The sequence below is a fragment of the Cyprinodon tularosa genome, unplaced genomic scaffold (genome assembly GCF_016077235.1).
Source record: "Cyprinodon tularosa strain WSP-4 unplaced genomic scaffold, ASM1607723v1 ctg385, whole genome shotgun sequence".
Classification (NCBI taxonomy): Eukaryota; Metazoa; Chordata; class Actinopteri; order Cyprinodontiformes; family Cyprinodontidae; genus Cyprinodon; species Cyprinodon tularosa.
Window position 1 is genome coordinate 709,954 of NW_024039102.1, and position 7,331 is coordinate 717,284.

A 7,331-nucleotide genomic window follows, 5' to 3' on the forward strand; every position below is an offset into this window, starting at 1 on the left:
GGTCGTCTTTTTGTTCTTTCCTAATCAGATCCACTACAAGACAGGCTGACTGTCTTCAGGCCAAACACTGAACCAGAGTCACAACAAGGTTAATTATTCGTTTAGGTTTTGTTTATTCACACAGGCTTTAAGGTCTGTTTTCTTCTTGGTTTGATCTGAAGTTTGGACCAGAAAAGAGGAAGCATCCTCTCCACCCTCTTTGAAACCATTAGCACTCAGAAAACTGTGAGGTTTCATTTCATCAATCACAACCAGAAGGGAAACATTTATTGTTAATTTTGGGGAGTAAACAGACATGAAACATGATGGACTTTAGCTCAGATCTAAAATATTCTGTCATTAGGCAGAGGTAAGAAAAAAATGTTCTGCCTTCTCTTGGCTTAACTAAATCGAATTACAATACAGAAAACATGATTAGTTGAATAATAAAATTAGGTTAAAAATGAATATCAAGAGCAAAGCAGAACTCTTTTTAAATGACTACTAAAAGTCTAAACAGAGTTTGCATGATGAAGCTGCAGGTTATGCTACAGTTTGGGTTTAGGTTTCTGCAAATGTAAATTTCAATCCAACCATTTTCTCCCGCTTAGTCATTGTCAGGGTCGCGGTGGAGCTGGTGCCTATCTCCAGCTGTTTAGGAGCGAGAGGCGGGGTACACCCTGGACAGGTCGCCAATCTGTCGCAGCGGCACACTACCACTTGTTGAAGCAGGCTATTTGCCTTATATAGACTTGTTGCATGGCTGTACACTGCCTCAGGAACGAAGCTTAAAGGTCAGTTTTGAATCTCAGTAACACCATGGTCTCCTAGGCTGCATGAGGGGTTTGGCAAAAGAGAGAACATCACGTATAAACATTCCTTGAGGGTCGCAGTGACTTTGACGCAAATCTGCGCACGTGCATTCCAGTAAGATGTCGGCAATATTCCGTTGTGCATGTGCGTACACATAGTGCAAAGATGAGACTATAAATGCTCTGGGGATTGGTATGTGAGTCGAGAACTTGCAAGAGAGAAAAGCCAGATGTGTTCTGTTGAAATGTTCAGCGCTGTGTTACGTGTACTGAGGACAGCATGTCAATTTGATCTATAAAATAAATGCTTCTTCTCCCGTCCTGGGGCAATCAGATGATCAACTGAAGGTGTCCTGATTTTTTGACTTTTTATCATTGAAAAACCACCACACACTCACACACACTTACTCACACCTAAGGAAAGAAGCCAATTAGCCTAACATTCATCTATTTGGAATGCAGGAGGAAGCCGGAGTACCCCGAGAAAAATCCACGCCTCCTTAGGGAGAACATGCAAACTCCATGCAGACAGGCAGGAAACGAACCAACAATCTTCTTGCTGCATGGCAACAGTGCTACCCACTGCATCTTGGTGCAGCCTGCAAATTTTAAAAACAACATTTGTAGGCTTCAAATAAATAAATTAAGAAAGCCAGCAATCAAACTTTGAAAAATCTTTTGCAAAAAAAGGGTCTGGAGCACTGGGAGAACATGACAATTCCATGCAGTACTACAAACCGTGTGGCCCTAGATATTAGCTTATTGTTTAAACAATAATTGAAACAGACTTAAAAAGAAAAAAAAAAATCGGTCCAAAGGCCCTATCAGTAACTGTCTGTTATGAGAAATGGGATAGAAATTATGTTTATCAGTACAGGGGCCATAACAGGAGCTGGGACCAGTTATACAGGGGCACCAGCTCATGCGGCCATATTAAATGCTCATCAATGTTTGGAGAAGTTGTTAGTATCCTTCTATCAACATGAGATCCAACCCCAAACCGGTTCCTAAGCACTGACCCTGCGTTTGGACATTTCCGCCGTGGGTCCGCCACATTGAGGACATCCCCAACCAGGTAGTGGGTAGTGTGAGTTGACCGTTCAGCCCTTAAATAGTAAGTCTGCATCAGTGCAACGCTGGAATTTGGCAATGAGTTCAAAGGCAAAGTAGAATAAATAGAATAATAAAATAGTTCCGCTGATTTGCAGCATCTTCATTGCTGTATCCTTGAACCCCAGTCGGCCTCGGCAGATGGCCGCTCACACCGAGCCTGGTTCTGCAGGAAGTTTCTTCCTGTTAAAACTGAGTTTTTCCTCTCCACTGTTGCTACAAGCATGCTTAGTGTGAGGGACTGCATTCGAGTCAATGAGTCGATGCAATCAACTGTTTTTCCTTAAATAGAAAACTTTGAATCAGTTTGACTATATGATCCGGTGAACTGTAAAGTGCCTGGAGATGACATGTGTTGTGAATTGGCGCTATAGAAATAAACTGAATTGAATTGAATCTTCGTCACAATGACAGAAAATCACAAGTTAGGAAAAAGAAGAAAACAAGTAATTCCCTAAAGGGAATGTCCTCTTAGAAATAATTTGATTTGACTGCCTATGTCTATTTTTGATGTAATGTCAACCTGCGCCATAGTGCTACAGGCATGCATGGGGCGTCACTGTGTTGCCATAGCAACAACTGCTTGTGAGTGGATGAACATAAAAGGAAGTGAGGCTCAAACAAATGCAACATATGATTTGAGGCTAACAAATTATTTACATCTAATCTGTATGACTGAACTGAATTTATGAAATTCAGAAATAAACAAAACTGAACCATCTGCCACCAGAGATATTTGATTGTTGGATATACTTTTGGGATAAAATTGCTAATATCCTACCAATGCATCAAAAAAAAAAAATGACAAAAGTGGTTTGAAACAAATAATTGTGAAGACATAAAAGATAATAGTTTAAGGGAGCTGATTGGCCGCTCCATCAACTTAACAGGGGAGAAAATGAGCACATAAATGTCTTTAACAATCATATAATTATTAATACGGAGATAAGATAAACTTTATCTTCTCCATGCAGGTAGATTAGTTTTAGCGGCCGGGCGGGTTAAAGTTTCATCTCTAGTAATGTGATTTTATGGTGGATAAATCATTCATAGAAAAGATAACTGAATAATCATGAATAAAAGGAATTACATGGAAATCAATATGATGAACTTTTATTTACAGACCTGTAAAATACAACTTTTAAATTGATAGAAAGTGTTACAGAGAAATGTGTACATAAATAAAATCTCTAGATAAGGTGAAGTCAAACAATATCCTCTGTAACCACCGAGGTACGAGAAGAAGTCAAATGGAGAGATTTGTTCATCATGTCCAAAGGTGTAAAATGAATCACAACCTTAACTTACTGTAAGTAAAAGTCTTGATTCCTGTGAAGCAAATGGCTCTGATAAGACTAAAATAAAGTTTTTAACCCTGAATCACACAAAAAACATCTTATAAACTCTACAAATTCTAGAAAAAGAAAAGTTTTACTCACAGAAAATATAATAAAATCTTTTGCTCATTGTGTTAGAAAGAACATAAAACACTGAATGGGTGTGTTTTTTTTAGATTAAAATTCTGATCAAACTCAACAGAAATCCTGTGTTAGCAGAAGCATTTTATATTTTTAAAGAATTAAATGAAATGACATCAATACATTTAATAATCTAATAAAGGCTGGGATGGATTGAGAGCATCTGTTGTCTCAGAATAGGATCCATCATCCAAAGGTCTTCCTCCATGTCCCCATCAGGGCTCTCCTGTCAACAAACTGGCTTCAACTGGACAGATTCCCTTTGAGCTCTTTATATTCTCTCTGTTTCGTGCTGCCTTCATGTCGTGTCAAACAAGCCGGTTTTGAGAAAGTAAGGAGTAGAAAATACAGATATTTGTGTTCAAATGAAGTTAGTAATAGAAGAAAGTACTCAGAAATACTAATATTCAAAAAAATTACAGAAACTAAGAATTAATATGCTGGTGAAGATTCTCAGTCATCCAGGTCATAGTTATTCCAAAAAAAGTTTTTTTTTTTAAACAATCTACTGGACTTTATTTCCAAGTTTGAAGATGTTTCGCTTCCCATACAGGAAACTTTTTCAATTCAAAATGTCAGAATTAGCGTTGAGTTCGGGGCTTTATAGAATGTTCCACCCTAATGACCCTGTTTACCCTAACAACCTCCCTTTCAGAGGCATAGACCTGTATTATATTGCAGGCTAACAAAGACCTCAACGACTCCCCATTAATAAGGGGCGGACCTGTTCTTCCGGTTCAACTTACATGTTTTCTAAGCCAAAACAAGGCTTTGTTTGGGCTACTCTATAAAGCTTGGAACTCAAAGCTAATCCTGATATTTTGAATTAAAAAAGCTTCCTGGATGGGAAACGAAATGTCTTCAAACTTGGAAACAAAGTCCAGTGGATTGTTTTTTTTAACTCAGTATTAATACTTAGTCAAAAGAGTTTTTGTTGACCTAAGTGTCTGGGTGATGAACGTATCCAGACCAGAACACCCGCCTCTTCTTTGGTCACAGAAAGGGAATCAGCCAGATTGAAAAGATCCTCAAAGTGTCCTTTTTTAGATGCCGTCTTTCAGGATCAGGGTTCCCCCTAACAATGGGGTTAATAACACCTCCTCACTAAGAGAGTAATTTATGGACTGAGTCACCTAACACTGTGCTTTGGCCATTATCCTGCTGAGGAACTCATGACCTTTCAGAGTGTTGGCAGTACATGTGGCTGCAGACATGGAGTGAATTTTATCCCATTGTTTTTGAAACCAAAGAGCACTTTTTGTAAATGGAAATTAAAAAAATGCAATCTGGAAACAAAACTTTGAAAAACTTCTGACTCAGGAGAATGTTTTACTCTCTCCTGCATCATCAGCTTAAATCTGAAGGAGGAAGGCCTCCCCACCCATCTACACACTCAATGCTCTAAATTTAGCATCAGTCTGCAATGCAGTGCAAACACGATCTGAATCAGCTCACATTCACAGATTAGTGAGAAAGATCTATTTAAAAGATCTGCAGTTTCTTTTAAAGCTGTGGGGAAATATTTCTAAATTAAATCTTACTGTTCTGTATTTATTGGTTGCTCACATGGAAGAGATTTTATTTGCAGGCCTTTATTATTCATTAATTTGCATGAAACCCATCACCACATTGGGAATGCATCTATTTTTAACTGTGTAATCTACGTAGAAGACTGGAGGCTAATTTCTCCATCACAGGGTAGTTTGCTAGATATAAGGGGAAAGACGGATTATGTAAACAACCATGCAGCACTGCATGTTAATCAATGTGCCAGATATAAACTTGTAATACATCATGTACAAAGTCTGATTATCACACTGACAAGTCCCATCAAAGGCATCAGTAAGAGACACACAATGAGGCTAATTATTAATGAAGTTAATTCTTAGAGATTAACTTCTCTCTCAAAGTTCTTCATGGCATCTGTTCAGAAATTAACCACATGGTATTTGCTAGATGTCATTTGATGCAACAAGCCAAACCTTATTTCCCTCGCCTGTTTTCAGTTACTCCTTGTTTTTTTCGAAGTGTTTTCTAAGTTGCTGATTATCTCATCCTTGTCACTCCTCATCCTTCCTCATCCTTCCTCATCCTTCCTCGTCTTTCCTCGTCCTTCTTGATTCTTTCTCGTCCCTCCTGGTCCTTCCTCATCCTTGGTCATCCTTCCTCATCATTCCTCGTCCTTTCTCATCTTCCTCGTCTTTCCTTATCTTTTGTGATTCTTCCTCATCCTTCCTCATTCTTCCTCGTCATTCCTCATCTTTCCTCGTCATTCCCCATCCTTCCTCATCCTTCCTCGTCATTCCCCATCCTTCCTCATCCTTTCTTATTCCTCCTCATCCTTCCTCTTCCTTTCTTATCCTTCCTCATCCGTCCTCATCATTCCTTATCCTTCCTCGTCATTCCTCATCCTTGCTCGTCATTCCCCATTCTTCCTCATCCTTCCTCATCCCTCTTCATCCTTCCTCATCCTTTCTTATTCCTTTCTTATCCTTCCTCATCCGTCCTCATCATTCCTTATCCTTCCTCGTCATTCCTTATCCTTCCTCATCCTTCCTCATCATTCCCCATCCTTCCTCTTCCTTTCTTATCCTTCCTCATCCGTCCTCATCATTCCTTATCCTTCCTTGTCATTCCCCATCCTTCCTCATCCTTCCTCATCCCTCCTCATCCCAACTCATCCTTTCTCTTCCTTTCTTATCCTTCCTCATCCTTTCTCATCATTCCTCATCCTGCCTTGTCATTCTCCATCTTTCCTCATCCCTCCTCATCCCTCCTCATCCTTCCTTTTCCTTCATCATCCTTCCAATTCTTTCCTCATCCTTTCTCATTCTTTCTCTATTTAGCACTAATTCTTTTACATAGCATTGCCCTACTATCTCTAGTTTCTCTCTCTTTTTCAAGCTGTAAAGATGAACAGCACTCTAAGAACCTTCATTGCAAACTCCATGCGGTTGTGGAAAACCACACTTGAGGCCAATTTCAATCCAACAGTGCAAATCTCCGTCCATTGTGACGAACCACCTCAGCCAAATAATCAACAGGACTGGCTATAGATACCAACTCAGAAACGGAGCCACTATCAGCCACGAGTATATGGATGACGTCAAGCTGTATACTAATAGTGAAGCAGACATTGACTTGCTGATCTACACCCCCAGGATCAGGAGAAGTAGGAAGGAGGGCATCACACTCCCGGGAGGGAGAATAGCAGATCAAGAAGAGAGCTACAAGCCAAGAGGCCATAAGGAAAGCAGCAACAGCCAAATACCTGCAACGAGTAAGGCAATTTATTAAAACTCAGCTCAATGGCAAGAACAAGATCCAGGCAATCAACAGCCATGCCTTACCAGTAATCAGACACCCTGCTGGGAAAATTTGTTGGCCTAAAGAGGATCTCAGGCCACTGAAGTTAAAACATGTAAGCTACTCATCCTGCACAGCTACAGTACTATACACACATTATACACTGAGCGCAAAGAAGGAGGCAGAGGCCTTGTGAGCATCAGAGCCACCATACATGAAACACTGTGAGCGTATCCTGCTGTTGAGGCAGAGCTGCGAACTTACGCACTGTGCATGTGCACATAAGGGATTTCTTCCTCTTGTCTGACTTTACCTCCGATCAGCAGCATCTCTCCACAGCACTGAGGCTGACATGGGGTTTTTTGGTCCTCCATTCTGAGCAGTTAGATCACATCAGATTATCGAGGCATACAGTCTTCCACAATCAGTTTAACCTCTTTCAGGCCCAGGGCCATCTTCTCAGTGAGCAGATTCCCTGTTTTCAGCAAGTCCAAGCAGAAATGTAAAGTTTCTGTTTCCTTCCTGATAGTTATTTCACCGTATTAAATCTCTTCAGAATAGTGATAAACAACCTTATTTTCTTGTGTGCAATAAAGAAATATCTGAAGAACTGAATAAAAGCAGCAGTCAAAAAATGAGACGATGT